This window comes from Strix aluco, chromosome 29 (assembly GCF_031877795.1).
Source record: "Strix aluco isolate bStrAlu1 chromosome 29, bStrAlu1.hap1, whole genome shotgun sequence".
Lineage (NCBI taxonomy): Eukaryota > Metazoa > Chordata > Aves > Strigiformes > Strigidae > Strix > Strix aluco.
The window spans coordinates 17,732-35,167 of NC_133959.1; positions in this window are offsets into that span (position 1 = coordinate 17,732).

The following is a 17,436-nucleotide window of genomic DNA, read 5'->3' on the forward strand; positions in this document are numbered from 1 at the left end:
GATGGAGGGAAGTAGACGCCGGGAAAGGTGGAGGCCGAAACGGGGTGGGAGGCCGAAATGGGGTGGGTGGCCAGACAGAAGTAGAGGGCAGAAAAAATTAGAGGCAGAACCATGGTGGGAGGCCCAAACAGGGTGGGAGCTAGAGCAAAGTAGAGGCCATAAAATAGTGGATGCTGAAACAGGGAGGAAGGCCAAAATATAGTGGGAGGCCAGAAGGAAGTAGAGGCCATGAAAGGTGGATGCAAAATCATGCTGTGAGGCCAAAATGGGGTGGAGGCCAGAGGGAAGTAGAGGCCAGAAAAAGTGGAGGTGGAAATGGGGTGGGAGGGCGAAAAGGGGTGGGAAGCTGGAGAGAAGTAGAGGCCAGAAGAAATTTCAAACTGAATCATCGTGGGAGACCGATACGGGGTGGGAGGCCTCTACATCCCTCCATCCTCCCACCCTGTTTTGGCCTCCCACCCCTTTTCAGCCTCCACTTTTAATGGCATCTACTTCCATCCAGCCTACCACCACGTTTTGGCCTCCCACCACATTTCGGCCTCCAATTCTTTCTGGTCTCCCACCCCTTTTGGGCATCCCACCCCATTTTGGCCTCCAATTTTATTTTTTTAAACCCTAACCCCTCACCTTCACCCTCACCCTAACCCCTAACCCCTCACCATCACCCTAAACCCTCACCCCCAACCCCTAATCCTAACCCCTGACCCTGACCCTAATCCCTAACCCCAACCCCTAACCCTAGAGTCCACCCCCAATTCTGCCCCTTAACCCTAGATCCCGCCCCTGACTCCACCCCTAACCCTAGAGCCCACCCCCGACTCCACCCCCTAACTCTAAGCCCACCCCTGAGTCCACCCCCTAACTCTAAGCCCACCCCTAAGTCCACCCCCTACCTCTAAGCCCACCCCTGACTCCACCCCCTAACCCTAAAACCACCCCTGAGTCCACCCCCTACCTCTAAGCCCACCCCTGACTCCACCCCCTAACCCTAAAACCACCCCTGAGTCCACCCCCTAACTCTAAGCCCACCCCCGAGTCCACCCCCTAACTCTAAACCCACCCCTGAGTCCACCTCCTAACACTAAGCCCATCCCCGACTCCACCCCCTAACTCTAAGCCCACCCCCGAGTCCACTCCCTAACCCTAAACCCACCCCTGACTCCACCCCCTAACCCTAAGCCCACCCCCGAGTCCACCTCCTAACCCTAAGCCCACCCCTGAGCCCAACCCCTAAGTCTACGCCCAGCCCTGAGTTCACCCCCTAACCATAAGTCTACCCCTGAGTCCACCCCGTACTTCTAAGACCACCCCTAACTCCACCCCCTAACACTAAGCCCACCCCCGAGTCAACCCCCTAACCCTAAGCCCACCCCTGAGTCCACCTCCTAACCCTAAGGCAAGCCCCGACTCCACCCCCTAACTCTAAGCCCACCCCTGAGTCAACCGCCTAACACTAAGCCCATCCCCGATTCCACCCCCTAACCCTAAGCAAACCCCCGAGTCCACCCCCTAACTCTAAGCCCACCCCTGACTCCACCCCCTAAATCTAAGCCCACCCCCGAGTCCACCCCCTAACTCTAAGCCCACCCCCAAGTCCACCTCCTAACACTAAGCCCATCCCCGAGTCCACCCCCTAACTCTAGGCCAACCCCTGTCTACCCCCTAACACTACACCCACCCCCGAGTCCACCCCCTAACCCTAAGCCCACCCCTGACTCCACCCCCTAACTCTAACCTGTAACCCTAAGGTGTACAGTGTAACTGTAACCCTAAGGTGTCAGTGTAAGCTGTAACCTACAGTTGTAATTAGGTGTTACTAAGCTGTAACGTGTAATGTGGGTTTTAAACTGGAATAGAATCGGTGTGGAAATAGTGTGCAGGAGGAGGTGCAACCTGGAGTGCGGTCTGTGTGGAAACAGTGACCCGCGGCAGGTGCAACCGCGAATAGAGTACGGGCGGAAACAGTGACCCGCGGCAGGTGCAACCGCGAATAGGGTCCAGCTGGGAAACAGTGACCCGCGGCAGGTGCAACCGCGAATAGGGTCCGGCTGGGAAACAGTGACCCGCGGAAGGTGCAACCGCGAATAGGGTCCGGCTGGGAAACAGTGACCCGCGGCAGGTGCAACCCCGAATACTGTCCGGCTGGGAAACAGTGACCCGCGGAAGGTGCAACAGCGAATAGGGTCCGGCTGGGAAACAGGGACCCGCGGCAGGTGCAACGCCGAATAGGGTCCGGGCGGAAACAGTGACCAGGGACAGGTGCAACCGCGAAGAGGGTCCGGGTGGAAACAGTGACCCGCGGCAAGTGCAACCCTAAATATCGTCCGTGCAGAAACAGTGACCCGCGGCAGGTGCAACTCCGAATAGGATCCGGGTGGAAACTGTGACCCGCTGCAGGTGCAACCCCGAATAGGGTCCGGGTGGAAACAGTGACCCGCGGCAGGTGCAACCGCGAATAGGGTCCGGGTGGAAACAGTGACCCGCGGCAAGGGCAACCCTAAATATCGTCCGTGCGGAAACAGTGACCCGCGGCAGGTGCAACTCCGAATAGGGTCCGGCTGGAAACTGTGACCCGCGGCAGGTGCAACCCCGAATAGGGTCCGGGTGGAAACAGTGACCCGCGGCAAGTACAACCACGAATAGAATCCGGGTGGAAACAGTGACCCGCGCGGCAGGTGCAACAACGAGTACAGTCCGGCTGGAAACAGTGACCCGAGGCAGGTGCAACCGCGAATAGGGTCCGGGTGGAAACAGTGACCCGCGGCAAGGGCAACCCTAAATATCGTCCGTGCGGAAACAGTGACCCGCGGCAGGTGCAACTCCGAATAAGGTCCGGGTGGAAACTGTGACCCGCGGCAGGTGCAACCGTGAATATCGTCCGGGTGGAAACAGTGACCCGCGGCAGGTGCAACCGCGAATAGGGTCCGTGCGGAAACAGTGACCCGCGGCAAGTGCAACCCTAAATATCGTCCGTGCGGAAACAGTGACCCGCGGCAGGTGCAACCCGGAATAGGGTCCGGGTGGAAACAGTGACCCGCGGCAAGTGCAACCCTAAATATCGTCCGTGTAGAAACAGTGACCCGCGGCAGGTGCAACCGCGAATAGGGTCCGGGTGGAAACAGGGACCAGCGGGAGGTGCAACCGCGAATAGGGTCCGGGTGGAAACAGTGACCCGCGGCAGGTGCAACCCTAAATATCGTCCGTGCGGAAACAGTGACCCGCGGCAGGTGCAACCGCGAATAGGGTCCGGGTGGCAACAGTGACCCGCGGCAGGTGCAACCCGAATAGTGTCCGGGTGGAAACAGTGACCCGGGACAGGTGCAAACGCGAATAGGGTCCGGGTAGAAACGGTGAGCAGCAGCCTCTACTTCTCTCCCATTCTTTTCAGCCTCCCACCCCTTTTTGGACTCCCACCCCTTTTTGCCCTCCAATTTCTTCTAGCCTCTAATTCTCTCCAGCCTCCCACAACTTGTTGGCCTCACACCCCTTTTTGGCCTCCCAACACTTTTCGGCCTCCAATTTTTTCTAGCCTCTACTTCTCTCCAGCCTCCCACAACTTTTTGGCCTCCCACCCCATTTCGGCCTCCATTTTTTTCTAGCCTCTACTTCTCTCCAGCCTCCCACCCTTTTTTGGCCTCCCACCACTTTTCAGCCTCCAATTTTTTCAAGCCTCTACTCTCCAGCCTCCCACCCCTTTTTGGCCTCCCACCCCTTTTTGGTCCATTTTTTCTAGCCTCTACTTCTCTCCAGCCTCCCACCCTTTTTTGGCCTCCCACACCTTTTTGGCCTCCCACCCCTTTTCGGCCTCCAATTTTTTCTGGCCTCTACTTCTCTCCAGCCTCCCACAACTTTTTGGCCTCCCACCCCTTTTCGGCCTCCCACACCTTTTTGCCCCCCACTCACTTTTGGCCTGCAGTTCTTTTCTAGCCTCTACTTCTGTAATGGTTTAGCCTCTGCCGGGGTCTGAGACCTCGCGGCCGCTGCCCCTCCCCCACAAAGGGAGTGAAATACAAAACCCCAAGACTGAAATAAGGAAAGGTTTAATACAACAATGCAATAGCAACACAACAAACAACAGCAATAACAATAACAGTAATAGTGATAGCAATGAACAGAGCAAAATAGCTACCAAATACAGCAGTTTGAAGCACGATGTACAAAACCACGAGTGCACCGCGCTCCCGCACCAGGAAAAATGTGACCTGCCAGGATGTGACGTCCGCATGCTATCTGAATAACGCGGCTAGAGCTCTCCCCCCACTGCTGGGGAAACTTAACCCTATCCTGGTTAAACCAGGACAACTTCTCTCCAGCCTCCCACCCCTTCTCGGCCTCCCACTCCTTTCGCCCTCCAATTTTTTCTAGCCTCTACTTCTCTCCAGCCTCCCACCCCTTTTTGGCCTCCCACCCCTTTTCGGCCTCCAATTTTTTCTAGCCTCTACTTCCCTCCAGCCTCCCACCCTTTTTTGGCCTCCCCCCCCTTTTAGCCTCCCACCACTTTTCGGCCTCCAATTTTTTCTTGCCTCGAATTCTCTCCAGCCTCCCACCTTTTTTGGCCTCCCACCCCTTTTTGGCCTCCAATTTTTTCTAGCCTATAATTCTCTCCAGCCTCCCATCCTTTTTGGCCTTCCACCACTTTTCGGCCTCCAATTTTTTCTAGCCCCTACTTCTCTCCAGCCTCCCACCCTTTTTTGGCCTCCCACCCCTTTTTGGCCTCCCAACACATTTAGGCCTCAAATTTTTTTCTAGCCTCTACTTCTCTCCAGCCTCCCACCCCTTTTCGGCCTCCCACCCCTTTTCGGCCTCCAATGTTTTTCTGGCCTCTTCTTCTCTCCAGCCTCCCAACCCTTTTTGGCCTCCCACCCCTTTTCGCCCTCCAATTTTTTCTAGCCTCTAATTCTCTCCACCCTCCCACCCTTTTTTGGCCTCCCACCCCTTTTTGGCCTCCCACCCCTTTTCGGCCTCCAATTTTTCCGGCCTCTACTTCTCTCCAGCCTCCCACAACTTTTTGGCCTCCCACCCCTTTTCGGCCTCCCACACCTTTTTGCCCCCCACTCACTTTTGGCCTGCAGTTCTTTTCTGGTCTCTACTTCTCTCCAGCCTCCCACAACTTTTTTGGCCTCCCACACCTTTTTCGCCTCCCACTCCTTTTTGGCCTCCAATTTTTTCTAGCCCCTACTTCTCTCCAGCCTCCCACCCTTTTTTGGCCTTCCACCCCTTGTTGGCCTCCCACCCCTTTCGCTTTCCAATTTTTTCTAACCTCTACTTCTCTCCAACCTCCCACCCCTTTTTGGCTTCCCACCCCTTTTTGGCCTCCCACTCCTTTTTGGCCTCCAATTTTTTCTAGCCTCTACTTCTCTCCAGCCTCCCACCCCTTTTTGGCCTCCCACCCCTTTTCGGCCTCCAATTTTTTCTGGCCTCTACTTCTCTCCAGCCTCCCACAACATTTTGGCCTCCCACCCCTTTTCGGCCTCCCACACCTTTTTGCCCCCCACTCACTTTTGGCCTGCAGTTCTTTTCTGGTCTCTACTACTCTACAGCCTCCCACAACTTTTTGGCCTCCAATTTTTTCTAGCCCCTACTTCTCTCCAGCCTGCCGCCCCTTTTCAGCCTCCCACCCCTTTCGCTTTCCAATTTTTTCTAGCCTCTACTTCTCTCCAGCCTCCCACCCTTTTTTGGCCTCCCACCCCTTGTTGGCCTCCCACCCCTTTTCTCCTCCAATTTTTTCTAGCCTCTACTTCTCTCCAGCCTCCCACCCCTTTTTGGCCTCCCACCCCTTTTCGGCCTCCAATTTTTTCTTGCCTCTACTTCTCTCCAGCCTCCCACCTCTTTTCGGCCTCCCACTCCTTTTTGGCCTCCAATTTTTTCTAGCCCCTACTTCTCTCCAGCCTGCCACCCCTTTTCAGCCTGCCCACCCCTTTCGCTTTCCAATTTTTTCTAGCCTCTACTTCTCTCCAGCCTCCCACCTCTTTTTGGCCTCCCACCCGTTTTTGGCCTCCAATTTTTTCTGGCCTCTACTTCTCTCCAGCCTCCCACAAGTTTTTGGCCTCCCACCCCTTTTCAGCCTCCAATTTTTTCTAGCCTCTACTTCCCTCCAGCCTCCCACAACTTTTTGGCCTCCCACCCCTTTTCGGCCTCCAATTTTTTCTAGCCCCTACTTCTCTCCAGCCTGCCGCCCCTTTTCAGCCTCCCACCCCTTTCGATTTCCAATTTTTTCTAGCCTCTACTTCTCTCCAACCTCCCACCCCTTTTTGGCTTCCCACCCCTTTTTGGCCTCCCACTCCTTTTTGGCCTCCAATTTTTTCTAGCCTCTACTTCTCTCCAGCCTCCCACCCCTTTTTGGCCTCCCACCCCTTTTCGGCCTCCAATTTTTTCTGGCCTCTACTTCTCTCCAGCCTCCCACAACATTTTGGCCTCCCACCACTTTTCGGCCTCCCACACCTTTTTGCCCCCCACTCACTTTTGGCCTGCAGTTCTTTTCTGGTCTCTACTACTCTACAGCCTCCCACAACTTTTTGGCCTCCAATTTTTTCTAGCCCCTACTTCTCTCCAGCCTGCCGCCCCTTTTCAGCCTCCCACCCCTTTCGCTTTCCAATTTTTTCTAGCCTCTACTTCTCTCCAGCCTCCCACCCTTTTTTGGCCTCCCACCCCTTGTTGGCCTCCCACCCCTTTTCTCCTCCAATTTTTTCTAGCCTCTACTTCTCTCCAGCCTCCCACCCCTTTTTGGCCTCCCACCCCTTTTCGGCCTCCAATTTTTTCTAGCCTCTACTTCTCTCCAGCCTCCCACAACTTGTTGGCCTCACACCCCTTTTTGGCCTCCCAACACTTTTCGGCCTCCAATTTTTTCTAGCCTCTACTTCTCTCCAGCCTCCCACAACTTTTTGGCCTCCCACCCCATTTCGGCCTCCATTTTTTTCTAGCCTCTACTTCTCTCCAGCCTCCCACCCTTTTTTGGCCTCCCACCACTTTTCAGCCTCCAATTTTTTCAAGCCTCTACTCTCCAGCCTCCCACCCCTTTTTGGCCTCCCACCCCTTTTTGGTCCATTTTTTCTAGCCTCTACTTCTCTCCAGCCTCCCACCCTTTTTTGGCCTCCCACACCTTTTTGGCCTCCCACCCCTTTTCGGCCTCCAATTTTTTCTGGCCTCTACTTCTCTCCAGCCTCCCACAACTTTTTGGCCTCCCACCCCTTTTCGGCCTCCCACACCTTTTTGCCCCCCACTCACTTTTGGCCTGCAGTTCTTTTCTAGCCTCTACTTCTGTAATGGTTTAGCCTCTGCCGGGGTCTGAGACCTCGCGGCCGCTGCCCCTCCCCCACAAAGGGAGTGAAATACAAAACCCCAAGACTGAAATAAGGAAAGGTTTAATACAACAATGCAATAGCAACACAACAAACAACAGCAATAACAATAACAGTAATAGTGATAGCAATGAACAGAGCAAAATAGCTACCAAATACAGCAGTTTGAAGCACGATGTACAAAACCACGAGTGCACCGCGCTCCCGCACCAGGAAAAATGTGACCTGCCAGGATGTGACGTCCGCATGCTATCTGAATAACGCGGCTAGAGCTCTCCCCCCACTGCTGGGGAAACTTAACCCTATCCTGGTTAAACCAGGACAACTTCTCTCCAGCCTCCCACCCCTTCTCGGCCTCCCACTCCTTTCGCCCTCCAATTTTTTCTAGCCTCTACTTCTCTCCAGCCTCCCACCCCTTTTTGGCCTCCCACCCCTTTTCGGCCTCCAATTTTTTCTAGCCTCTACTTCCCTCCAGCCTCCCACCCTTTTTTGGCCTCCCCCCCCTTTTAGCCTCCCACCACTTTTCGGCCTCCAATTTTTTCTTGCCTCGAATTCTCTCCAGCCTCCCACCTTTTTTGGCCTCCCACCCCTTTTTGGCCTCCAATTTTTTCTAGCCTATAATTCTCTCCAGCCTCCCATCCTTTTTGGCCTTCCACCACTTTTCGGCCTCCAATTTTTTCTAGCCCCTACTTCTCTCCAGCCTCCCACCCTTTTTTGGCCTCCCACCCCTTTTTGGCCTCCCAACACATTTAGGCCTCAAATTTTTTTCTAGCCTCTACTTCTCTCCAGCCTCCCACCCCTTTTCGGCCTCCCACCCCTTTTCGGCCTCCAATGTTTTTCTGGCCTCTTCTTCTCTCCAGCCTCCCAACCCTTTTTGGCCTCCCACCCCTTTTCGCCCTCCAATTTTTTCTAGCCTCTAATTCTCTCCACCCTCCCACCCTTTTTTGGCCTCCCACCCCTTTTTGGCCTCCCACCCCTTTTCGGCCTCCAATTTTTCCGGCCTCTACTTCTCTCCAGCCTCCCACCCCTTGTTGGCCTCCCACCCCTTTTCTCCTCCAATTTTTTCTAGCCTCTACTTCTCTCCAGCCTCCCACCCCTTTTTGGCCTCCCACCCCTTTTCGGCCTCCAATTTTTTCTTGCCTCTACTTCTCTCCAGCCTCCCACCTCTTTTCGGCCTCCCACTCCTTTTTGGCCTCCAATTTTTTCTAGCCCCTACTTCTCTCCAGCCTGCCACCCCTTTTCAGCCTGCCCACCCCTTTCGATTTCCAATTTTTTCTAGCCTCTACTTCTCTCCAGCCTCCCACCTCTTTTTGGCCTCCCACCCGTTTTTGGCCTCCAATTTTTTCTGGCCTCTACTTCTCTCCAGCCTCCCACAAGTTTTTGGCCTCCCACCCCTTTTCAGCCTCCAATTTTTTCTAGCCTCTACTTCCCTCCAGCCTCCCACAACTTTTTGGCCTCCCACCCCTTTTCGGCCTCCAATTTTTTCTAGCCCCTACTTCTCTCCAGCCTGCCGCCCCTTTTCAGCCTCCCACCCCTTTCGATTTCCAATTTTTTCTAGCCTCTACTTCTCTCCAACCTCCCACCCCTTTTTGGCTTCCCACCCCTTTTTGGCCTCCCACTCCTTTTTGGCCTCCAATTTTTTCTAGCCTCTACTTCTCTCCAGCCTCCCACCCCTTTTTGGCCTCCCACCCCTTTTCGGCCTCCAATTTTTTCTGGCCTCTACTTCTCTCCAGCCTCCCACAACATTTTGGCCTCCCACCCCTTTTCGGCCTCCCACACCTTTTTGCCCCCCACTCACTTTTGGCCTGCAGTTCTTTTCTGGTCTCTACTACTCTACAGCCTCCCACAACTTTTTGGCCTCCAATTTTTTCTAGCCCCTACTTCTCTCCAGCCTGCCGCCCCTTTTCAGCCTCCCACCCCTTTCGCTTTCCAATTTTTTCTAGCCTCTACTTCTCTCCAGCCTCCCACCCTTTTTTGGCCTCCCACCCCTTGTTGGCCTCCCACCCCTTTTCTCCTCCAATTTTTTCTAGCCTCTACTTCTCTCCAGCCTCCCACCCCTTTTTGGCCTCCCACCCCTTTTCGGCCTCCAATTTTTTCTAGCCTCTACTTCTCTCCAGCCTCCCACCTCTTTTCGGCCTCCCACTCCTTTTTGGCCTCCAATTTTTTCTAGCCCCTACTTCTCTCCAGCCTGCCACCCCTTTTCAGCCTCCCACCCCTTTCGATTTCCAATTTTTTCTAGCCTCTACTTCTCTCCAGCCTCCCACCTCTTTTTGGCCTCCCACCCGTTTTTGGCCTCCAATTTTTTCTGGCCTCTACTTCTCTCCAGCCTCCCACAAGTTTTTGGCCTCCCACCCCTTTTCGGCCTCCAATTTTTCCGGCCTCTACTTCTCTCCAGCCTCCCACAACTTTTTGGCCTCCCACCCCTTTTCGGCCTCCCACACCTTTTTGCCCCCCACTCACTTTTGGCCTGCAGTTCTTTTCTGGTCTCTACTTCTCTCCAGCCTCCCACAACTTTTTTGGCCTCCCACACCTTTTTCACCTCCCACTCCTTTTTGGCCTCCAATTTTTTCTAGCCCCTACTTCTCTCCAGCCTCCCACCCTTTTTTGGCCTTCCACCCCTTGTTGGCCTCCCACCCCTTTCGCTTTCCAATTTTTTCTAACCTCTACTTCTCTCCAACCTCCCACCCCTTTTTGGCTTCCCACCCCTTTTTGGCCTCCCACTCCTTTTTGGCCTCCAATTTTTTCTAGCCTCTACTTCTCTCCAGCCTCCCACCCCTTTTTGGCCTCCCACCCCTTTTCGGCCTCCAATTTTTTCTGGCCTCTACTTCTCTCCAGCCTCCCACAACATTTTGGCCTCCCACCCCTTTTCGGCCTCCCACACCTTTTTGCCCCCCACTCACTTTTGGCCTGCAGTTCTTTTCTGGTCTCTACTACTCTACAGCCTCCCACAACTTTTTGGCCTCCAATTTTTTCTAGCCCCTACTTCTCTCCAGCCTGCCGCCCCTTTTCAGCCTCCCACCCCTTTCCTTTCCAATTTTTTCTAGCCTCTACTTATCTCCAGCCTCCCACCCTTTTTTGGCCTCCCACCCCTTGTTGGCCTCCCACCCCTTTTCTCCTCCAATTTTTTCTAGCCTCTACTTCTCTCCAGCCTCCCACCCCTTTTTGGCCTCCCACCCCTTTTCGGCCTCCAATTTTTTCTAGCCTCTACTTCTCTCCAGCCTCCCACCTCTTTTCGGCCTCCCACTCCTTTTTGGCCTCCAATTTTTTCTAGCCCCTACTTCTCTCCAGCCTGCCACCCCTTTTCAGCCTCCCACCCCTTTCGATTTCCAATTTTTTCTAGCCTCTACTTCTCTCCAGCCTCCCACCTCTTTTTGGCCTCCCACGCGTTTTTGGCCTCCAATTTTTTCTGGCCTCTACTTCTCTCCAGCCTCCCACAAGTTTTTGGCCTCCCACCCCTTTTCGGCCTCCAATTTTTTCTAGCCCCTACTTCTCTCCAGCCTGCCGCCCCTTTTCAGCCTCCCACCCCTTTTGATTTCCAATTTTTTCTAGCCTCTACTTCTCTCCAGCCTCCCACAACTTTTTGGCCTCCCACCCCTTTTCGGCCTCCAATTTTTTCTTGCCTCTACTTCTCTCCAGCCTCACACCTCTTTTTGGCCTCCCACACCTTTTTGGCCTCCAATTTTTTCTAGCCTCTACTTCTCTCCAGCCTCCCACCTCTTTTTGGCCTCCCACCCCTTTTTGGCCTCCCACACCTTTTCGGCCTCCAATTTTTTCTAGCCTCTACTTCTCTCCAGCCTCCCACCCCTTTTTGGCCTCCCACCCCTTTTCGGCCTCCCACACCTTTTTGCCCCCCACTCACTTTTGGCCTGCAGTTCTTTTCTAGCCTCTACTTCTGTAATGGTTTAGCCTCTGCCGGGGTCTGAGACCACGCGGCCGCTGCCCCTCCCCCACAAAGGGAGTGAAATACAAAACCCCAAGACTGAAATAAGGAAAGGTTTAATACAACAATGCAATAGCAACACAACAAACAACAGCAATAACAATAACAGTAATAGTGATAGTAATGAACAGAGCAAAATAGCTACCAAATACAGCAGTTTGAAGCACGATGTACAAAACCACGAGTGCACCGCGCTCCCGCACCAGGAAAAATGTGACCTGCCAGGATGTGACGTCCGCATGCTATCTGAATAACGCGGCTAGAGCTCTCCCCCCACTGCTGGGGAAACTTAACCCTATCCTGGTTAAACCAGGACAACTTCTCTCCAGCCTCCCACCCCTTTTTGGCCTCCCACCCCTTTTCAGCCTCCAATTTTTTCTAGCCTCTACTTCTCTCCAGCCTCCCACCCCTTTTTGGCCTCCCACCACTTTTCGGCCTCCAATTTTTTCTGGCCTCTACTTCTCTCCAGCCTCCCACCCCTTTTTGGCCTCCCACCCCTTTTCGCCCTCCAATTTTTTCTGGCCTCTACTTCTCTCCAGCCTCCCACAACATTTTGGCCTCCCACCCCTTTTCGGCCTCCCACACCTTTTTGCCCCCCACTCACTTTTGGCCTGCAGTTCTTTTCTGGTCTCTACTTCTCTCCAGCCTCCCACCCCTTTTTGGCCTCCCACCCCTTTTCGGCTTCCCACACCTTTTTGCCCCCCACTCACTTTTGGCCTGCAGTTCTTTTCTGGTCTCTACTACTCTACAGCCTCCCACAACTTTTTGGCCTCCAATTTTTTCTAGCCCCTACTTCTCTCCAGCCTGCCGCCCCTTTTCAGCCTCCCACCCCTTTCGCTTTCCAATTTTTTCTAGCCTCTACTTCTCTCCAGCCTCCCACCCTTTTTTGGCCTCCCACCCCTTTTTGGCCTCCCACCCCTTTTCGGCCTCCAATTTTTTCTTGCCTCTACTTCTCTCCAGCCTCCCACCTCTTTTCGGCCTCCCACTCCTTTTTGGCCTCCAATTTTTTCTAGCCTCTACTTTTCTCCAGCCTCCCACCTCTTTTTGGCCTCCCACCCATTTTTGGCCTCCAATTTTTTCTAGCCTCTACTTCTCTCCAGCCTCCCACAAGTTTTTGGCCTCCCACCCCTTTTCGGCCTCCAATTTTTTCTAGCCTCTACTTCCCTCCAGCCTCCCACAACATTTGGCCTCCCACCCCTTTTCGGCCTCCAATTTTTTCTAGCCTCTACGTCTCTCCAGACTCCCACCCCTTCTCGGCCTCCTAACCCCTTTCGCTTTCCAATTTTTTCTAGCCTCTACTTCTCTCCAGCCTCCCACCCTTTTTTGGCCTCCCACCCCTTGTTGGCCTCCCACCCCTTTTCGGCCTCCAATTTTTTCGAGCCTCTACTTCTCTCCAGCCTCCCACAACTTTTTGGCCTCCCACCCCTTTTCGGCCTCCAATTTTTTCGAGCCTCTACTTCTCTCCAGCCTCCCACAACTTTTTGGCCTCCCACCCCTTTTTCGCCTCCCACTCCTTTTTGGCCTCCAATTTTTTCAAGCCCCTACTTCTCTCCAGCCTCCCACCCCTTCTCGGCCTCCCACCCGTTTATGGCCTCCAATTTTTTCTAGCCTCTACTTCTCTCCAGCCTCCCACCTCTTTTTGGCCTCCCACCCCTTTTTGGCCTCCCACCCCTTTTCGGCATCCAATTTTTTCTAAACTCTACTTCTCTCCAGCCTCCCACCCCTTCTCGGCCTCCCACTCCTTTTGCTTTCCTTATTATTTCTAGCCTCTACTTCTCTCCAGCCTCCCACCCTTTTTTGGCCTTCCACCGCTTTTTGGCCTCCCACCCCTATTCGCCCTCCAATTTTTTCTAGCCTCTACTTCTCTCCAGCCTCCCACCCCTTTTCGGCCTCCCACCCCTTTTCGGCCTCCAATTTTTTCTAGCCTCTACTTCCCTCCAGCCTCCCACAACTTTTTGGCCTCCCACCCCTTTTCGGCCTCCAATTTTTTCTGGCCTCTACTACTCTCCAGCCTCCCACAACTTTTTGGCCTCCCACCCCTTTTTGGCCTCCAATTCTTTCTAGCCTCTACTTCTCTCCAGCCTCCCACGCCTTGTTGGCCTCCCACCCCTTTATGGCCTCCAATTTTTTCTAGCCTCTACTTCTCTCCAGCCTCCCACAACTTTTTGGCCTCCCACCCCTTTTCGGCCTCCCACACCTTTTTGCCCCCCACTCACTTTTGGCCTGCTGTTCTTTTCTGGTCTCTACTTCTCTCCAGACTCCCACTCCTTTTTGGCCTCAAATTTTTTCTAGCCCCTACTTCTCTCCAGCCTCCCACAAGTTTTTGGCCTCCCACCCCTTTTCGGCCTCCAATTTTTTCTAGCCTCTACTTCCCTCCAGCCTCCCACAACATTTGGCCTCCCACCCCTTTTCAGCCTCCAATTTTTTCTGGCCTCTACTACTCTCCAGCCTCCCACAACTTTTTGGCCTCCCACCCCTTTTTGGCCTCCAATTTTTTCTAGCCTCTACGTCTCTCCAGACTCCCACCCCTTCTCGGCCTCCTAACCCCTTTCGCTTTCCAATTTTTTCTAGCCTCTACTTCTCTCCAGCCTCCCACCCTTTTTTGGCCTCCCACCCCTTGTTGGCCTCCCACCCCTTTTCGGCCTCCAATTTTTTCGAGCCTCTACTTCTCTCCAGCCTCCCACAACTTTTTGGCCTCCCACCCCTTTTCGGCCTCCAATTTTTTCGAGCCTCTACTTCTCTCCAGCCTCCCACAACTTTTTGGCCTCCCACCCCTTTTTCGCCTCCCACTCCTTTTTGGCCTCCAATTTTTTCAAGCCCCTACTTCTCTCCAGCCTCCCACCCCTTCTCGGCCTCCCACCCGTTTATGGCCTCCAATTTTTTCTAGCCTCTACTTCTCTCCAGCCTCCCACCTCTTTTTGGCCTCCCACCCCTTTTTGGCCTCCCACCCCTTTTCGGCATCCAATTTTTTCTAAACTCTACTTCTCTCCAGCCTCCCACCCCTTCTCGGCCTCCCACTCCTTTTGCTTTCCTTATTATTTCTAGCCTCTACTTCTCTCCAGCCTCCCACCCTTTTTTGGCCTTCCACCGCTTTTTGGCCTCCCACCCCTATTCGCCCTCCAATTTTTTCTAGCCTCTACTTCTCTCCAGCCTCCCACCCCTTTTCGGCCTCCCACCCCTTTTCGGCCTCCAATTTTTTCTAGCCTCTACTTCCCTCCAGCCTCCCACAACTTTTTGGCCTCCCACCCCTTTTCGGCCTCCAATTTTTTCTGGCCTCTACTACTCTCCAGCCTCCCACAACTTTTTGGCCTCCCACCCCTTTTTGGCCTCCAATTTTTTCTAGCCTCTACTTCTCTCCAGACTCCCACCCCTTCTCGGCCTCCCACACCTTTCGCTTTCCAATTTTTTCTAGCCTCTAACTTCTCTCCAGCCTCCCACCCTTTTTTGGCCTCCCACCCCTTGTTGGCCTCCCACCCCTTTTCGGCCTCCAATTCTTTCTAGCCTCTACTTCTCTCCAGCCTCCCACGCCTTGTTGGCCTCCCACCCCTTTATGGCCTCCAATTTTTTCTAGCCTCTACTTCTCTCCAGCCTCCCACAACTTTTTGGCCTCCCACCCCTTTTCGGCCTCCCACACCTTTTTGCCCCCCACTCACTTTTGGCCTGCTGTTCTTTTCTGGTCTCTACTTCTCTCCAGACTCCCACTCCTTTTTGGCCTCAAATTTTTTCTAGCCCCTACTTCTCTCCAGCCTCCCACCCCTTTTCGGCCTCCCACCCCTTTCGTTTTCCAATTATTTCTAACCTCTACTTCTCTCCAGACTCCCACCCCTTTTTTGCTTCCCACCCCTTTTTGGCCTCCAATTTTTTCTGGCCTCTACTTCTCTCCAGCCTCCCACAAGTTTTTGGCCTCCCACCCCTTTTCGGCCTCCAATTTTATCTAGCCTCTACTTCTCTCCAGCCTCCCCCCCCTTTTTGGCCTCCCACCCCTTTTTGCCCTCCAATTTTTTCTAGCCTCTACTTCCCTCCAGCCTCCCACAACTTTTTGGCCTCCCACCCCTTTTCGGCCTCCAATTTTTTCTGGCCTCTACTTCTCTCCAGCCTCCCACCCCTTTTCGGCCTCCCACCCCTTTTCGGCCTCCCACACCTTTTTGCCCCCCACTCACTTTTGGCCTGCAGTTCTTTTCTGGTCTCTTCTTCTCTCCAGCCTCCCACCCTTTTTTGGCCTCCCACCCCTTTTTGGCCTCCCACCCCTTTTTGGCCTCCAATTTTTTCTAGCCTCTACTTCTCTCCAGCCTCCCACCCCTTTTTGGCCTCCCACCCCTTTTCGGCATCCAATTTTTTCTAAACTCTACTTCTCTCCAGCCTCCCACAAGTTTTTGGCCTCCCACCCCTTTTCGGCCTCCAATTTTTTCTGGCCTCTACTTCTCTCCAGCCTCCCACCCTTTTTTGTCCTCCCACCCCTTTTTGGCCTCCGAGCCTATTTCGGCCCCCAATTTTTCCTGGCCTCTACTTATCACCAGCCTCCCACCATTTTTTGGCCTTCCACCCTATATTGGCCTCCTTTTCGGTCTTCTTTTACACACAAAAATCAGCAGTTAGTGCTTTTCCCAACACGCCTATTAGATATTAATTGCTAGTCATTAAGATGCATTTATAAAATGGATTAAGCAATGCTTCGACAACTACACATGCTCAGGGAAAAGGTCTTAACCTGGGCTGGGTTTTCAGTCTTATAATGAAGGTAGTTCACGGTCATGACACTCAAAAGTTAATTTCATTCACAAGTTAATTAATTGATTAGTGCGTTTGCCAAGTTGTCAAATAACTCATCCTCAAAAGTGTAGACAGAAAAAGAAAAGGGAGCAGCAGGACAAGAGAGAAAAAGTGAGAGAGGAAGGGGGAGCAGGACAGAAGAATAGAAAGAAGAGTTATAGAGAAGAAAAAACGAAAAAAAATCACAGAATACGAAAGAGACGGACAAGAAGGGACTGGGACATATAAGGGGGGGGGCAACAGGGTCCCAAGGGCCTGGGACTCACCGCAGCTCTCGCTCTCATCACTGCCGGGAGAATTTGACAGGTCAGATGCTGCTTTCTCCTTCCTTGCTCCTGCCCCTCTTCTTCTTCTGAAATTCCCGTCGCCTGGCTGTCCTCCTCCTAAAGGAATATGCTCACGAAAGCGGTGGCGCCTTTGCGTGTGAGCGAATTCCGCGCTGCAATACCCGGTTTTAACCACAGGGCGGCAGCACTGGGCACAAAAAAACGGCCGCGCCACTCCGCCAGGCCGGCCCCGCGCTGCAGTACCGACATTTGCCCGCCGGGCGGCACCATCTCCCCATTTCGCCCCTCTGAGCATTTCCCGGCAGCAGAAATGACGCCCGCAGCAGCCCCCTTCTACCATCCCAACACGGCAACTGCTCCCCGGGCGGACAGGGCTCGCGTTCCCCGGCCCCGGCAGCGCCGGCAGCGCGGCAGCAGACACTGCAGAGAGAGAGAGTTTTCACCCCGGCGGCAGCACAGCCGGGTGCTGAAGGCAGGAGGACACAGACGGAAAGCTGCTTTGTGCCAGAGGGGGCAGCCGCGCTCAGCAGCGAACAGCACGGCCGAGCAGAGCCGGGGCCAGCGGCTGAGCTGCACAGCAGCGATGACACGCTGGGGACCCGCGGGTTCTGCGCGGCTGTTTGCACCTTTCCTCACCTCTGGGCTACCGGTGCTCTGCTCTCCTCCCCCGGCATCCACACCAGGCTCCCTGGGCAGGGCCTGTCCCTTCGAGAAGAGACGCCGCACAAAGTTCCTCCCCAGCCTGCCCTCCAGCGCGCAGCGAGCCGGGCGGCAGGGAAAGCAGAGAGACCCGTTGGGCTGGGAGATGTCCTCAGCAGGGAACCCCAGAGCCCGGGAGGGTCCGTCTTTGCTCCGGGCAGCCGCGGAGCCCTGCGCTCCTTGCCGCTCCTGCCAGCAAGCACTTTGCTGCCTGCAACACTCAATACTTGGTGGGCTGGAGGGGCTGTTCTGCCACTGGGTCAGGCGAGCAGCTCAGTTCCTTTGGCTGCCTAATTCACCTCCTTACAACACACACTTCAACCCTCACTTTCTTTAATTGAGACCCATCTATCTCCTGGCCTGCCAGCCATTTTCAGCTAGCAACACAGCTGACATACAGTGCTGGTAGAAATGTAGCAGTCATCTTGCTTTGATGGCAAAA